This window comes from Lissotriton vulgaris, chromosome 4_1, assembly GCF_964263255.1.
Source record: "Lissotriton vulgaris chromosome 4_1, aLisVul1.2, whole genome shotgun sequence".
NCBI lineage: Eukaryota > Metazoa > Chordata > Amphibia > Caudata > Salamandridae > Lissotriton > Lissotriton vulgaris.
Genome location: NC_141691.1, coordinates 812,851,502 through 812,869,710, shown reverse-complemented (window position 1 = coordinate 812,869,710; position 18,209 = coordinate 812,851,502). Strand labels below are relative to the sequence as shown.

General features: G+C 46.7%; 1 protein-coding gene across 1 annotated transcript in view; it reads right to left on the bottom strand.

Annotated features, from left to right (window-relative positions):
- The window catches only part of CDKAL1 (CDKAL1 threonylcarbamoyladenosine tRNA methylthiotransferase), a 2,392,744-nt gene that overhangs the window by 1,014,552 nt on the left and 1,359,983 nt on the right, over window positions 1–18,209 (bottom strand). The gene's annotated exons all lie outside the window — the stretch shown is intronic.

The following is an 18,209-nucleotide window of genomic DNA, read 5'->3' as shown; positions in this document are numbered from 1 at the left end:
GAATATTCCCCGTCGTCGGAGTGGGAGTCCCACGGTAAATAAAATAGCAATAAATACTAAATATATAATAATATATAATAAATATATATAAACATAGTAAGGAAAAACCCAAAAATGCATACAAGAAGCATAGGGTACCTAACCAAAAAGTTCTCCATAGGAATGCATGGGAATATAACAGTTGCAATGCAGCCTATCCTTGTCATTATGTTAGTCCAAACTGCAGCCAATCAGGCGCCAGCAGCCCTCTAGAACCTTCTCCTCAGAGCTCAAGCCCTCAGATTTTCGTAGCACAAGAGTGACCACAGAGTCTATGAGGAGAAGAGAGCCTCTGAGGGGAGGATGGGAGGGTCGCATGTGAATCTATGAAAGACACCAATACTGGAGAACCACCTGTTTACAGGTAAGTAACAATTGTTCTTCTCCAGTATTGGGGTGTCTTTCATAGATTCACATGCTTGAATATAGAATAGTTAGCAGTCCGTATCCCAACACAAAGTTTCCAGAATGCAATGTATAAACAAAAGGTTGGAATCAACGGGTGTAATGACCCATGTCATAGAAGTTGTACAACTATATGTGTATATAGAGAAGACATGCATAAAACTGGAAACTAGTAGGAGGAGGGTAGAATAGAGGCTCACCTTATTGAAAAAGATTACGGAGCACAGCTTGTCCCACTGCGGTATCTCCTTCAGCCATGGCACCCAGATTGTAGTGCTTTGTGAACGTGTGCCTGCTGGACCACGTGGCTGCTCTGCAAATCTGATGCAATGGAACTCCGGCAAAGAGTGCAGTCGAAGAGGCCATAGATCTGGTAGAGTGGGCCCGTACTGCAGTCTGTAAAGGCTTTCCCGCTTTCTGATGGCAGAAAGCAATCGCCGAAGCCACCCAGCGGGCTACCGTAGGTTTGGTGAATGGCCGCACTTTTTGAAAGCGGCCAAAGGCCACAAAGAGCTGATCCGACTTTCGGAACTGGGCAGTTCTGCTGATGTAAAATTTTAAACATCTTCTAATGTCCAAAGAGTGCAAGCGTTGTTCCGCAGGAGATTGCGGGTTGGCAAAGAAAGACTTCAGTATAACAGGCTCATTAATATGGAAGTCTGAAGGCACTTTTGGAAGAAAAGTAGGGTTAGTGCGTAAAAGCACAGAATCCGGTTTAAACTGTAGAAATGGTGGTTTGATCGTGAATGCATGCATATCACTCACTCGACGTGAAGACGTCAAAGCAAGTAAAAGCGCGACCTTCCAGGTGACATACTTGAGGTCTGCTTTATGGATTGGCTCAAAAGGTGCAGTCATTAATTGTGATAGGACAATGTTGAGGCGCCACTCGGGAGGGGGACGCCGAACTGGTGGAAAAGTCCGAAGAAGTCCCTTGAAAAATTGACGTATTAACCTGGATGAACATAGGGAGGCGGAGCCATCATGGCGGAAGCGTGATATTGCCGCCAGAAAAACTCTTAAAGTAGCATGTGACAAACCCGACTGAGCCAGTTGGAAAAAGAAAGGAAGGAGCTCAGCGGGCGTGGCACGCAAAGGATGTACTCCGGCGTCTGCACACCAGTGGCAAAAGCGTTTCCATTTCAACTTATAGGTCTTTATAGTTGATGGAGCCCTGGCCTGAGCAAGGATGTTACGACACTCCTGAGGGATGGTTAGATGTGCAAATTCACAGTGTTCAGGTTCCAGGCTGATAAGCTCAGAGAAGAGGGGTCTGGATGGTAGATTTGACCCCTGTTTATGGAAAGAAGATCCATTCGAGGATGAAGAAGAATGGGTTTGCATTGAGACAGGAGTAGCAGCTCCGAGAACCACGCCTGTCGTGGCCACCTGGGAGCAATCAGAAGGATGTGGCAGGGTTCTCTCCGAATCTTCCAAAGTACTCGTGGCACTAGAGGGATCGGAGGAAAGGCGTAGGCGAAGAGATTCGACCAATCCATCAAAAGGGCATTGCCTTGGGATCCTTTGTGGGGATGCCAGCTTGCGTAAGCGGGGCATTTGCGGTTCTCTGGAGCTGCAAAGAGGTCGATTTCCGGGAATCCCCAACGACGAAAGACCATATCGAGTGTTGGCTGGTGGAGTTCCCACTCGTGGTTGGATGATCTGGATCTGCTTAGGGAATCCGCCAGAAGGTTGGCAGGGGTGGGGAATTCATATCTCCCGACGCCCGAGACATCTAGATTTTCTACAGGGGCAAGAGGTTTTAATTTCTGTTTTGTCCGAAGGACAAGTAGAAAGTCCTAAAGTAATTTGATACACAGCTGTTGAACTCTGTTGTTCACATCCAGTTAATAAGTCGCTCAGAGAAGTTTATTAGCACTGAAAGAACGAATGCAAAAGCTGGGGGTTGCACTTTCACTTTCCCCTGAGCAGAAGAACATGATGGGGCGAAGGTCAAAGTTGCAGCTACCTCCGACCCCAGCATGTACATCCACAGCAGTATCAGGCTCACGTGTGGCTTGTGGGCCCCCTCCTGGTCCTTTCATTTACTTTGTGCCTGAGACAAACATCGAGCTTCTGCAGCTCCAGAACACCCGCAGCACTGGCATGTAAGAGACTGCCTTTTCTGCCTCTTGGCCCCCGCTCTGACTTGAACTTGTGATCCCTGCCTTTCATTCTGTGCTTCACCCTTGGGCCTCTTACGGCCCCAAGATTCCTCCACATCCTCACCTCCAGGAACTACTGTAAAGCACCTTGTTTTCCCTTCTCATGAAGCTCGTGCCCCCCCTCCCCTTTGTATTTCCTATACACCTTATGTTTTACCCGGTGCCTATACCTGCTAACCCCCCTCCGCCGCCATCTCTGACAGCCCTGACCCCCTTCTCTTGGCCTCTCATATCTTATGCGTACATTACATCTCCTTACTTTCCCCATGGGGCTTTCATGCAGGCCTCAGGCCCACACCTATTTCTGTACGTGCACTTCGTCTCACTTTTTACCTTCTCCAGGGTGCACCGTAAACACACAGTTGTAGCAGCTACTGCAGCTGTGAGGTTCTTGATAGGCGTCTTTCATCTGCAGGTTCACAGACAAAGGCTAATTAATGTGAAAGGGTGGGTGAGTGGGTTAAAGGGTGGATGGATTGATGCAAGGATTGATGTAAGAATGGGTGAGTGAAAGGATAGAAGGATTAACGCATGGGTAAATGAATGGATGGGGTGAACGAGGATGGATGAGTGAAAGGATGGATGGCTGTATGAAATGGTGGATTGACGGCTGAAAGAAAGAAGATGGATGGGTGGGTGGATGGATGGATGATAGGTGGGTGGATGATAGGTGGGTGGATGGTGGATAGGTGGGTGGATGGAGGATAGGTGGATAGGTGTGTGGATAGATGGATAAGTGGGTGGATGGAGGATAAGTGGATAGGTGGGCGGGTGGAGGATAGGTGAGTGGATGGATGGATAAGTAGGTGGCTCGGTGGAAAGGTTGCTGGAGGGATAAGCGGATAAATGGATGGATAGATTGATGGGTGGATAGTGGAGTGAAAAGGCTGATGAGTGAAAGGGTAGATGGAGGGGGTTGAAAGGGTGGATGCATGAGCAAAAGGACAGATTGATGGTGGGATGGCTGAAAGAGAAGCTGGATATAAGACTTGAAAGGAGGATGGATGGGGTGAAAGGATGGATGGATGAGTGAAAGAATGGATGGAAGATGAGTGCAACTGTGGATGGGTATCTGAGTTAAAAAGAGGATGATGGCGTTAAAGCGTTGATGTATGAGTGAAAGGATGGAGGGAGGGATGAGTGAAAGGATGGAGGGAGGGATGAGTGAAAGGATGGAGGGAGGGATGAATGAAAGGAAAGAGGAATGGATGAGTTTGATGGATAGATTTGGAGATGGAAGGATAGGGTTGGAGAAGGGTGTCACGAACCCCCCCATTGTAGCAGCTACAGTGGGGGTGCAGCCCTTAATGTGCCTCTTCGGTCTACAACTCAGCAGACAAAGGCTGATAAGTAATGTGAAAGAGCAGGTGATTGAGTGAAAGGATGGATGGATGGATGTGTGGGTGAAAGGGTGGTTGGATGAGTGAGTGTAAGTGTGTCTGGCTAGATGGATGGATGAATGAATGAATGAGTGAAAGGATAGGTTCAAGGATGGATGAGTGACAGGTATGGTGGATGGACGACTGATGTGATGAAGGAAAGAGTGGATGCATGGGTTATAGGGTGGATGGATTTGTGAGAGAAAAGATGGATGAGTGGAAGGATGGATGGATGAGTGGAAGGATGGATGGATGGGTGGGTGGAAGGATGGATAAATGGATGGATGAATAAAAAGGAGGGTGGATGGAAGGAGTGAAAGGGTGGTGGATGGGTGAGAAAAAGGATGGGTGAATGGCTGCAATAGATGGATGTATAGGTTTGGAGATGGTTGGGTAGGTTTAGATATGGGTGGGCGGATGGTTGGATGGAATAACAATGGTGAAAGGCTATTGGATGTAAGAATGAATGGATGACAATGTAAAGGTAAAATGGTAGATATCAGTGGGCGAATGAAAAGATGAATGGGTAGATGCTTGGATGGGAAAGACGAGAGCTTTTCTAGAGAGGGTTGCAATGGCTTTCTTCACTTGCTTGGTAGCATAAGAACTTTGGTTCAAAGTAGGGTGTATTTTAATTTTCTGCTCACGCACTTGGCCTGCACTATGCTCCTTACTCTATCTCGGATTATCAGGTGAGCGTGGTGCTGTTTGCCAGCACGTTCTTCCTAGACAGCCAACTGTTTTTGTTCTCAAAAAGCCCACATTGCCACAGTAGTTCCTGGAACTGATGTAAACTACTTTTTGTGCAGATATGCTTCTTGTAAAAGAGCAGAATGCTGTTACACACAGTGAAGTCAGCTGATAGAGATAGCATTTTAATTAAAACAAAAGTTCTTGGTTAAAGCTCAATTGTTAAAGAAAGCCACAAAAGTGCACAATGATGGATGTCCTTGCATTAATGCAGATTTACATCTTTCATGAATTCACATGAATTTCCTTAAGTAGGCCAGGAAATCATACTCTAGGAAATATTTGTGAATTGCACTTTCACATGAGCTATGAATGTGTAGTTTTGCCACTGCGAAAATGTGAATGTTTACATGTTTACTTTTCTTCGAACCACATTTTTCCTAGCCCTCAAAGAAATGTTACTACTGTCAGGAGTACATTTCCAACCCTTCTCAGTATTGGAAAGGATTAAAGGGAGCTGATGAAAGCCCTCAAAATATGCGCGTTAGTAGGTTTGCATAGACTCGAAAGAGCATTCTAACCCTGTAAATATTGCTTACTGCTACCTCCAAACCCAGCATGTAGACTTGAAGAAAGGATGCAAAATAAGGGATTTGCTAGTATTCAAATCCGTCTATACTATGAGCCTGACATAACCAGAGTGGCAATTGCCAAAGCTCTTTTATGACGAGACTGCTGCCATTATTTGACGGTGCACTATATGGCACTAAAGGGACAAGTGGGTTTTGTTAAAGGACAAGCAGATTTATGAAGCTACTTGTCCCATGGACAACTAGATATTTTATTAAATTCCACACCCCTGGTTGGACAACCCCGGAAGATGAACTGCGGTGATTGTGATCTGATGATTGATGGACCAGTCCCAAATCGCCTCTGCCAGGCGGGATAACACCGGAGACTTTGTTCCGCCCTGCTTGTTTATGTAATGCATGCAGGTTGTGTTGTCCGTCTGTATGAGAACCGACCCCCCTTGCAGCACTGGTTGAAATGATTTCAGGGCCAAAAAGATAGCCATGAGCTCCAATTTGTTGATGTGCCAGGTCTTTTGATGCACAGTCCATTTCCCCTTGACGGAAAGGTCTTGGAGGTGAGCTCCCCAACCCTCCAGGGATGCATCCGTCGTTAAAGTTAGATCCGGGGTGTTGAACAGAAAGGACGTGCCTGCCGCTAGCTGATGTGGTTGTGCCCACCATCTGAGCGCTTTCTTCATGGGGACGGTGATGGTAACCTGATCGTTGAAGGAACCGGTGACTTGACGCCACTGTTTGTCCAGAGCCTGTTGGATAGGTCGCGCTCGTAGTCGGCAATGAGGGACAAGAGCGATGCACGATGAAGCCATCCCTAGAAAGGACTTCAACAAACGGACTGAAGCGCACCTCTTTGCCAGAAGTAGCGAAACTAATCGGAGAATCCTTTGCTGACGTTCCCGGGAGACAAACGCCTTTGCTAGTTTGGTGTCCAGCGTTGCTCCTAGGAAATCCTTGCAAGTTGTTGGCTGCAATTGAGATTTCTCCAGATTGATGGACAGACCCAAGGAACGGAATACTGTCTGACAAATGGAAGTATGGTGTTGGAGTTGTGAGCGGGATTGCGATTTCAGGAGGCAGTCGTCGAGATATGGGAATATCTGGATGCCTTGGAGACGAAGAAAGGCCATGACCGGAGCCAACATTTTTGTAAAGACTCGGGGGGCCGACCGGAGGCCAAATGGAAGGACCTTGAATTGGAAATGAAGGTGCCCCACCTTGAAGCGCAGGAACTTTCGATGACCTGCGAGTATTGGGACATGGAAGTAGGCGTCTCGGAGATCGATGGTCGTCATGAAATCTCCGACAGAGAGTAAACGCAAGATTTCTGTAAGCGTTAGCATACGGAAGGTCTGATCCTTGAGATAGTGATTGAGTGCTCTCAAGTCCAATATGGGTCTCCATTCTCCGTTCTTCTTGACGATAAGGAAAAAACGGGAATAAAACCCCTTCCCTCTCTGAGACTTTGGTACTACTTCCGCCGCACCTTTTTGAATGAGAAGGCGAACTTGATGAAATAGTTCCTTGAGGTGCGGAGGTGGTGGTCCGGAAGGTGGCGTTGGAGGAGGTACCTCGACAAATTCCAATGCATGGCCTCTTTTCACAATGTCGAGTACCCAACAGTCCGTAGTAATGGAGGACCATTGAGAACCAAACAGAGAGATTTGACCTCCAATTCTCCGTTCGACAGACAAGTCATTGACGTTTGTTGGATTGTCCCCTGAAAGTGGACTTTCCTCTGTAATTTCTGGCAGGTTGCTGACGGGAAGACTGTTGACGGTTACCGGTGAAACGTTGGTTACCTTGGTTAAAGGACCGATATTGACTGCTTCCTCCACGAAAAGTGGATGTAGTGCCACGTTCTCGAGCACCCCGAAAGGGCTGCTTCTTAAATTGAAGGGTACCCAAAGCACGTGCAGTGTCCGTGTCCTTTTTTATGGATTGTAGCGCTTCATCAATATGCGCTCCAAATAATGACTCACCGTCATATGGCATATCCAGGATTCTTGTCTGAACTTCCTGTCGAAACGAAGTTGAGCGTAACCAACCTTGTCGACGCAGGACGGCCGCTCCAGCGAGTTGGCGAAAACCAGTGCAGGCCACATCCACTGCACAATCAATGAGTTCCTCTGCAGTTCTTTCTCCTTCTTGCAGAATTTTCTGTGCTTCTGCCTTGGAAGCATCCGGGAGTAACGCCACATAGGCGGACATATCAGCCCAAGCCTGACGGTCATAACGACCTAAGATAGCCATAGCGTTAGCTACTCGAACCGTTGTAGAGGACATGGAGGAAAATTTACGCCCAATAGCATCTAGGCGACGGCCCTCTCGGTCTGGAGGAGCGGTGATTGTAGACGCTGGATTCTTCGAACCTCTTTGAGCTGCCTGCGTGACGACAGAATCGGGCTTAGGTTGACCTGTAAGGCATGCTGTAGATCCCACCGGCGCCTTATATTTCTTTTCCAACCTCGGCAGTTGTGCTGGTAAAGAGTTAGGCGTTTTCATTAATTTGACCCCTTCAGTCCAGATGAAGTCTATAATCGGGACTGTGTGTATCTGTTTTAATGGTTGGTTCTTGAAATCATATAGGAAGCAATCTTCCTCTCTGTGGGCTCGTGGTAATTTGAACCGTTGCGCCGCCCTGTCCATTAATTGGTGGAAGCCTGCAATATCCACTGGAGGAGAATCCCCTGGCGGCACCTGAGAAGGGGATGGTGTCTGAGCACGATAGTCATCCCACTCCGCTAAATGTTCTTCACCATCCTCATCCACATCAGAAACTTCTCCATCCTCACGCTCTGGAGGATTCTCGTCATCATCATCATCTGGATAAATGGTTGTGTGAACTCGAACTGATGTACTCCTGTGAACAGTAACAGGCGGCGCCGGTTGTGGAGGAGCCAGTGCCGGCTCCGTAACTGGGTTCAACACCGATGGGACAGCGGTAACCTGTGGAGATGGTGGGAATCGTCGATTGTAATCTTCCAACATACTTTGGAGGTTCGATATCATTGATATAGGCAACATCGCAGCTGGTACTTGAGGGTGAGTTGCTTGATGTTGGCCATACTGATCCTCTTCATCGTTACTGAAGTCTTGGCACTTTATGTTCAAGTCCGAAAGACTTTGAGCTTGGTCATCAGACTCTTGATCTGAATCAGTAGCAAACAAAGGAGATGGAGGATTAATCATTTCTCCTTCTGTAAAAGTACTGAACTGGACAGATTTGCTGGACTTGTGGTGGCAATAAAGGCATTGAAGCAAATGAAGAGGCTGGCGTGGAAACTGTGTCCTGCGTACGCGTCGACGGCATGACATTAGTCGTCTTCTGCGAGGGAACTGTCTTGGATGCCGTCGCCGACGAGGAGACCATGGACGGAGTAATCTTCATGGGCATCGTCGTCGACGGAACCTTCACTTTCAAGGTCTTTGTCGACGGAGCGGTCGGCGACGGAGCAGTCGTCGACGGAGCGGTCGTCGACGGGACAGATGGAACAGGTCCTCTCGTCGACGGGACAGACGTCGACGGTACGCTCGTCGTCGAGGGCGTAGACAAACCCAAAGTCTTCGATCCTTTCGTCGACGACGACCGGGTCGTCGACGAGTGAACTCTCTTCGTCGACGAAGATGAAATTGGAATTAAAGAAGAAACAGTCTTAGAACTGAGAACCACTCTCATCGACGACGAAGACGTCGACGCCGAAGCCGACGACGATCCAGAGGCCAGCGTCGTCGTGACTGTCGTCGTCGATTTTGATCCAGAGACAGCCATTCTCGTCGACGGAGCTGAAACTACCGTCGTCGACGGAAAATCCGTTTTCTTCACAGAAAAATTGGAATTTGAAGCAGAAGGAGCCTGAGAGCTATGTCTCGTGGGCCCAGACGTGGTAGGTAATGGTGAAGACACCGCAGGGGTCAAAGCGAGGGATAGTTTCCTCTTTTTAAGAAATGGGGAAGGCACCTCCTGCACACTACCACGCTTAGAAGCTGCTTTAGAACGGCCTGACACAAGACTTTCAGCATCAGAAAGAATATTGTCTTTGTCCTTCAGCCTTTGAAGCCAAACTAGTAAGCGGCCTTCTCTGTCCTTAAGAGTTTTCTCTGAGAATTTTCTACAGAGCTTACAGGTTCCCACTTCATGGTCCGGGTAAAGGCAGTAAATACACTTACTGTGTGGGTCGTCATTAAATAATCTCAGCTTTCCACAGGAGGAACAAGCTCTGAAGAGAGACTTCTTACTTGAAGACATTGTGGAGAAACTGGAAACACTTGAAGAGAAGAAAACTGAGCAGAGCTCAGGGAGACTCCCTTACACACGACGTGCGGTAGAAAATCTGAGGGCTTGAGCTCTGAGGAGAAGGTTCTAGAGAGCTGCTGGCGCCTGATTGGCTGCAGTTTGGACTAACATAATGACAAGGATAGGCTGCATTGCAACTGTTATATTCCCATGCATTCCTATGGAGAACTTTTTGGTTAGGTACCCTATGCTTCTTGTATGCATTTTTTGGGTTTTTCATTACTATGTTTATATATATTTATTATATATTATTATATATTTAGTATTTATTGCTATTTTATTTACCGTGGGACTCCCACTCCGACGACGGGGAATATTCAAGCATGTGAATCTATGAAAGACACCCCAATACTGGAGAATACACATTTCTGTAATTCTTAATATTCCAAACCAATTTCCCCCATGTCACCTACTCTCATCATGCTCTCGCAACACTAGCAGCATGTTTAATAGCCATCACGTCATTACCATGTAGTTCTTCGAGCTGCAGACAAGGAGTTTGACAAACGCGAATATCATGAAGCGCGCCCTTAGGACCCGGGCCACGCCCCCGGTCACGTGATCCAGGGCGGCCGGTCGCCCAATCGGCACTCGGCCGCCCAAGTACTTCCGGGTCGTCCAATACGTATGTCCGGCTGGGGTGGCAGGGGGCGGAGACCTTTGCCCTATTTAGGGTCAGGGCACCGTGGCCTCAGTCTCTCTTTGCCCTCTGCCTCTCCAGCTGACAACCTCGCCGGGCGACTCCTTTTTCCACCCCCTTCTTTGACTTTAAAGTTTAAGTTCCCACCCACCATCCCTTTTGCTTGGGAGTTAGAGGGGGTGGTTTTTTTGTGGAAGAGAGACCTGCGTTCAGTGACATTGTCTAACACAAGGGACGGGAGTCCGCCTTGCGTACTCCATAGGCCAGCACTGAGGGGGGAGACGGTAAGCTCTTGGCTGGGAAGATGTGACCACTGGGGAGGCTAGGGCGACAGATCACGAGCCTCCTGGGTCCCTGGGCAGCCTGGTGGTCGGGGGGGGGGGTGGGGGGGTGGGCCCTTGAAATGGCGGACAAGGATCAAAGCGTGGGGCCCACTTCTCTTGGGCGCAGGTGCGCTGCACCTTGCGTGGTAGGCTCAGTGCGAGATGCGAGCCAGAGGACCCCCTTGGTGCTGGGGGGCGATGAGATGATTTTGCACTTATGATTTTGCATTTATGAAGATTAATATTAAAAGTGTCTGTGAATTTTGATTATGCATGTTACTTTGCTTTTGTCATGTTTATGATATGTTGAGAATTAAACATGGCCTTTTTTATAAGCCACTCAATGCTTTGATGTTTCAATTGAGGGTTGGTGAGTCAACTAGGGGGAGGGGGGGCCATGCTGGGGGATCCGGGTCCTAACAGATAATCAAAGACAAAACGTGTCGAATGAGAGAGCAGGCTAGCGACTACAATAGCACTCGCAGCTCAGGAATCTAGTTATAAAGGGTGATTCATGTCCATAAAGAGGCCACAATTGCTCACAGTTTTAATGCATCCGAATGTAGTGTCCGAGCTTGAGATGAGGGCAGCCAAGGTGAGCAAATAGTAGAACTTTGCAGAGATTGTTGATGTAACTGAACATCAGCAGTAGTGCCAATAAACACCTAATAGTGAATACTCAATGCAAGCACAAATTCTATGGTAGTTCCAGTCTTGTACATTTATGTTTTAAAATGTTTCTAAAGAAGTTGTTTGACGCTCCCTTAGATTTTTTGCAATGGCCTGATCCCTTTGAATGCACATTTCATAGCCAAATCACAACAGAAGGCCAGGCTATGCACCAGACAGATGAATCTACATCCTAAAGTCACAGCTTTCCCAGCAGGACTAGAAGGTAGCCTAGACTTTAGTTATCAGAAGTAAAGCTCATCTACCTTCTAACATCCAATGTTATCTGAGCAATATATTTTGTGTTAACCCAGCAGAAACTTTACCCATGTGAAGAAAAAGAAAAGACACATATTTAACTAATCCAAGGACCAGTCACTGAACACAGTAGCTTACAAATAAACCACTATAAAAGGACTGATTTAGAGGATAAAACCTGGGCTCCATCAATTTGTAAGCACAAGGTTTCATCTGATATATAACATATTGTCTGCTTTTGGAAGCTTGAAAAAGATATACTTCAAAAAGTATCCGAAAGAGGGGCCTCCCAACCACCTCAAGGGACCACAGTCCACAAGCATATCGAGCAGGGGGGCATGGGGTAGGGAACCAAAAGCAATACTAAAGGGACAGTCAGATGCCTTCATATTACAATTAGTGTCTATGTTCTTAATACTTCACTCCCTGACCCACTGTTAAGACTTCCTAGAATGCACTGCTGCAGATAACCTGAATCCCCAGCACCGACTTCATAGAAATGGACATGAATCCCTCTGGATTATCACAGGAAGTGTGACACTAACACATGGGAGCAGTCAGAGAGTGAGAACCTTCCGTAAGGACAGCTTGAATCAGGAGTGAATAAGTAAAAATGAGAGAGTGCAGGAAATGGTTACAAAGCAAATAGGAACATGACCAAAGGGAACTCTCTCTTTGTGGAGGAAGTAGAGTAAGGCAGGAATCAGAACAAGGCGGTAGTAAAGTCTAAATATCTAAACAGTGGATTCAGAAAAGCAGGAGCAAGTCTGATCAAACTGGAGCAGTCTTAGCAAGTCATCTTTCATATTGAGGAAGTTGCTATCCACTTGTCTCTGCTGCAATCTGGAGGGAGCAGAATTTCTGCATATGTTCTGGGATTGTCCAAACCTGGGCAGCTTCTGGGAAGGGTTGAAAACAGTCTTGATTAATGCGACAGATAGGGAGGTTGTAGCATCTCCAGGTTTTTGTCTGCTGCATTGGTTCCCCCACACAGCCAGGAACAAGGTCACAAGTAAGTTTTTGGATCTGGGACTTGATGTAAATAATTAATTTACTCTCTTAATTTCTATGCAGGTAAGTACTTAATCAATAATAACTCAATCGGAATGAAGGAAAACAGAGTCCGTGGTGTAAGAGTTTCTAAGGGTTTTATTCCTCATAAAGGAATCAGGATATCATGTTCTGACCACCACACAGGGTGTCAGAAGGGATAGATGAGCGCGCCGACGTTTATTGACAATACATAGCTTATATACTTGATTTACATCATAATGTTCAATGTAAGAGGCGTAACAGCTGAGAGAAGACAAGATAACAGTATACACGTGGTGCTAGTACATCATCAAGAGGCGTAAACTAGGCGTGAACTAGGGTGTGTGCTAGAAAACGTCACTGATAGGTGACGTAAGTGGGTGGCACCAAGGGGTGGTGCTAACAGAATGTTGCAATGTCAGCGGAAATCGGAAGCTTGGATGCGTGCGCAGCTGCATGACGTGTGATAGACGGGGTGCAGGGGACTTGACATTTACACTGACGGGAAGAGACAGAAGTCTGGCATGTCAGATCAACTTGTACTTCTATCATATCTGATATCTGATGTTTTAGGAACTAAGCTATCTGGGCAGAAAGGTCTCTAGAGCAGAAGCTATTCTATACTTGCTGTGAGTGCGTGTATAAGCGCCTGAGTGTCTGTATGAGAAGCGTGGGGGCACGGGGCCTTCCATGGAAGCATGGCAACAGAGGCTATGAATTACTTGCATAAAGACAGGTCGGCCCTTTAGCCCTGTAGCTGAGGAAGGATGTTTACTGAAGCTAGTAGGCTGGAATGTATCTTCGGGGAGGAAAACAGATAACTCGAAGGTTATAGTCAATCTTGGCAGGCAGCAGGCTGAGCTGAGCACGGAGGGCCGCGCTAGAAGTAAGTCAGAGTTCACGGGTACGGGGGCTGCTTGGGCAGAGGCCCTCGCAGTCAGAAGTCAGAGAAGAGGCTCGGTGGCAGAGATTCAGGGCCTACTTTCAGTCAGGCTGAAAAACGTAGGAGTACACTTCAAAAAGACGTTGGCATAGCATACTTAGGAACGGACCATCAAACCCATTCATGGTGGGTCTGAAAGAGGACAAGTTAACGTTGGACGCAAATGTATTTGCGTCTTCATAGCTGGTACAGGAGGGAAGTTACATGCACTTTTAACTCGTACATGGAGTCGGTGGGGTACTCGCTAGGGAACACAACATGACCATAAAATTTATATTACCTCATTCCCTCCTTGTTCCCTACGGACCCTTCATGATATGTCGATCCTCATAAATCGATCGGTTTGTTCTTGTAACATTATATGTTCGTCTTTCTTTCTTTGACTGTTTGAGAGGCAACTGGAATGCTCAATGCAGGATGTGGCGCACAGTCCACATATCGCTGGCCCACACTGCAGGCATAGGCAACAACTGAATACTATAACAAGACCAATGCCTAGGAAGGATAAGATCTTCCATCCCCAAGCTGTTAACGTAGTCCAGAACCAACCGGACCAAGTCCAGGTGCCTGGATTCTGATGTATCTGATTTGCAATTTTATGTAAACGGGTGATAGCTTGATAGACAGATGGTGCATTTTGTGGAATGAAAACACAGCAACTTGACCCGATGACCTTACAGGCTCCACCTCTATCTGCCAAGATGACGTCAATCACAAGACGATTTTGAAGGACAACAGTCCGTATAGCAGACTGCTCCTCTGTTAGGTTACCTAGAGCGGAGGCAGTTTCGTTCACTACTGCTTCAAGTGTTCTCGTTAATCTGCGTATTAATTTACTGTTTTGGACAGGTCCTAGGAAGAAAAAGAATCCTTTATTGAAATCAGTGTACTGTTCCCATGCCGTTTCTGTGTAGTCGACAAGGGGAATATCTCTTTTGGGTCTATTCGGTGCTAGATTCGTATTTCTATGGTAATCAGGAGGAGCTAGGAAAACAGGTGGCAGAAGGAATGCAATGTAACAGGTACCGTCCCAATCTGGAGGCAAACGTATGTATGCGGTATGACCACAAACAAAATAGGAATGACTGGTAGCTTTAAAAGACGATTTACCATGGTCACTGAACTCGACCACAGTAGTGCATTTACTATGACCTACGTGTACTGAACCTTTCTTGCTAACACATAATTCACCTGTGACTGGTAACACTAACATATGGGGCAAAACTGGAGCAGTTTCAGATTCAACAGTGAGGATCATAAGGCTAATTGTGTAATTACCTAATCCATATACTTCATTTTCTAGATCAGTTCCTATTCGAGTGGGAAGTCCCTCTTTATCAGGATAACAGACGTTGAGCAGGACTAAGTTCAAGTTTCCCCAAACCCAGCCCCCATCGAAAACAGCAATATCAGGATCTAAAGAGTTAATTATTTTAAACCATGCTCCACAAGAGCCATTGTGAGTGAATGGGTACGGAAAGAGAGGCAGAGCTCCCTTGTAATTCTGGTAGGGAGGGAGTCGGCCACATATCCAACAGTCTGTAGCATTACTTGTCTGATGGGAATGGTGTAACATACTAATGAATGTATTGTTGCGCAGCGCAAGTCTGTAAGAGAGTTCATGTGCAGGAAGTTCACTAAAAGTGTGTTCAGCAGAGGCATTGTAAGCAGATTGTTCACGCCTGAAAATAGGCCAGTACATGGGAAGCAGAATGCTGGCAATAATAATTAGAATACTCAGAATAAACATGATAATTAGTGTCACTATGCAGTGACTACGAAGTGATTTGCAATATGTTCTTCTCTTTTCCTCTCTCTCTCTAACTCGATCTAGGGGATACATGTCAGAAACTATTTAACCGATTCACCTAGGGGAGGACTTAAACAATTAAACTGTCTGACTTGCTAGATCGAAGCTTCATACGGAAAAGTTCTTGAGGAGTCTTTTCTCTTTTAGGCACAGTAACGTCTTGTGCTTCAACACAGTCTTTGGTGGGGGTGGACGAGTCAGAGTCCTGTTTCAGTCCGTTTTTTAGTTCATTGCATAGCTTGATGTGACTCGTGTGGACCCACCCCTTTCTCCCCTCGATTTTCACGGCGGTCCTGGTGGTAAGCAGAACGGTCTTCGGAGACTTCCAGCGGGGCTCCAGCGGACTTTTCCGATCGAAGTTCCTGACGAGTACCAGGTCCCCTGGACGGACCTCATGCGCCTTTACATCGGTGTTGTCAGGGAAGGCTGCGGCAACCTGTGAACGACATGATTGGAGTGCAGACATCAAGGAGGCAAGGTAATCTGTCAACATGTTACAATCAACATCAGTGATCTTTTTCGGAACGGGCGTCCCCCACATATTCGGCGGTCTGCCAAAGACCACTTCGTACGGAGATAGCCCTGATCTCGAGTGGGCAACCATTCTCATGTAGAATAGTGCCACGGGCAGGGCGACTATCCAGTCGACCCCTTTTTCCTGACAGATCTTGGCAAGACGGATTTTTAGTGTCTGATTATGCCTTTCTACAAGGCCAGCTGCTTCGGGATGTCGGACACAGTGGAACCTCCACTGATATCCTAGCAAGAGGGAAACTTGTTTCATCAGCTCGGACGAGAACGGCTGTCCGTTATCTGAGTACACGACACGGGGCAAACCGTACCGTGGGAAGAATTCACGAACCAACTGTCTGGCAGTGGTCGGAGCAGTGTAGTCTGGGACTGGGTATGCTTCGGTCCAGCGGGACAGAGCACAAACGATTACAAGAACATACTTAAATCCTCTACAGCTATTCATCTGGATATAATCCATCTGGAGGACTTCAAAAGGGTGATCGGGAGGATGGAATCCACCTTGCTCAACAGGGACGCTTTTACCTGGATTGAACTGACAACAGATCATGCAAGTACGCACTTTCTGTTTTGCTGCTGCTCGTAAGTGTTTGTTGTACCAGAGATTCTGTAAACTGTCTAACATGGCTTTCTCTCCAAGATGGGCAGGACTATGTGCTGTATTTATCATGACTTGAACCATTGAGTCGGGGAGAAACCATATAGATTTTCCCTTCGTCACCCAACCTTGGTCTGTCTGAATCCCTCCTAGTTCAGTCCATTTCTTTATCTCCTCTGGAGTAGCATGTGTCTGGATGTCAATTACGTCTAGGGCGGGATCTCTAACTGTCATACACAGTGTTTGTACTATTGTCTTTGTCACATCAGTAGTCTGGGTGTGAGTCAATGCTGTATGTTTTGCTGTCTGGTCTGCCAGGTCGTTACCCTGGGAAACAGAATCTGTGACTTTGGTATGTGCCTTACACTTCATGACTGATATGCCCGAGGGCAAATGTATTGCTTCTAACAGTGCTTGAATGAGGGGGCCATGTTGTATCTTGGCCCCATGAGAAGTCAGAAAACCTCGTTCTTGCCAGAGGACTCCGAAGTCGTGTACAACTCCGAAGGCATAGCGGGAATCTGTGTATATGTTAACATTTCTGTTCTTGGCTAGAATACAAGCTCGGGTCAGAGCGATGAGCTCTGCTGCTTGAGCAGACAGTGTGTCAATACGATGTGTTTCTTTAATTTCAGTTTCAGTGGTCACGGCGTACGCGGCCACTAATTCTCCTGTACTTGTTCTCATGCATGAACCGTCCACATAAAGTGTCAGGTCTGGATTTGTCAATGGGACATCTGTTAAGTCTCGTCTAGGCTTAGTTACTGCATTAATTATTTCTATACAATCATGCGGAGCTGGATCTGTCGTAACTGTAGGTAACAGTGTTGCTGGGTTCAGGATGCTGCAACGTCTGATTTCTATGTGTGGCTGGAATAGTGTTAATTCATAACCTGTCAGTCGTGCTATAGTTAAGTGTTGAGTCTGGGTTCTGTTTAACAAAACCTCTACAGAATGTGGTACTTGAACTGTTAACTGATGACCTAAAACAATTGAATCACTTTGTCTTATTGCTAACGCTGTTGCTGCTACTGACTTTAAGCACGCAGGGAGTGCTTGAGCTACTGAATCCAATGTACTAGAAAAATAAGCACAAGGCTTATGTGAACCTGCTTGGTCTTGAGTGAGGACAGACAACGCTGTACCATCACGTTCTGTAACAAAAAGTGTAAACGGTTTGTTGTAACATGGTGTCGCTAAAACTGGTGCTTGGCATAAAACTTTCTTTAATTCTTCAAAAGCTTGTGTGTGTTCCTGAGTCCACGGGAGGACAGTCGAAGTTGCTGCCTCCTGTGTCGTTAACTGGATGAGTGGTTTAGCTAAAAATGCATACTGGGGAATCCATTGTCTGCAGTACGAGGTGAGGCCTATGAAGGCCCGCACTTCCTTTTGTGTCTTGGGTTGCGGCATGTTCACAATTAACTGAATGCGATCGGGAGTGAGCTGTCTCCCCACTTTGGACAGTAAGTGACCCAAGTACACAACTTGCTGAGCGCAGAATTGTAGCTTCGAAGGAGACACCTTGTGTCCCTTGTCGGCCAGGAAATGTAAAACTGTCAGCGATGCTTTTTCACATTCGGGCTCACTTCGTGCGGTGATCAACAGATCATCGACGTATTGTAGTAAAGCGGTGTTAACTGGCATTTGAATACAATCTAGTTGTCTTTTCAGTGCTTGACTATAGATGCTGGGGCTTTCTGTAAATCCTTGAGGTGCGCGCGAAAATTTGAAACTGCGTCCATTTAAACAGAATCCGAAGAGATATTGGCTCTCGGGATCAATAGGCACGCTGAAGAAGGCGTTCTTGAGATCAATTACAGTAAAGAACGTTGCTTCTGAATCA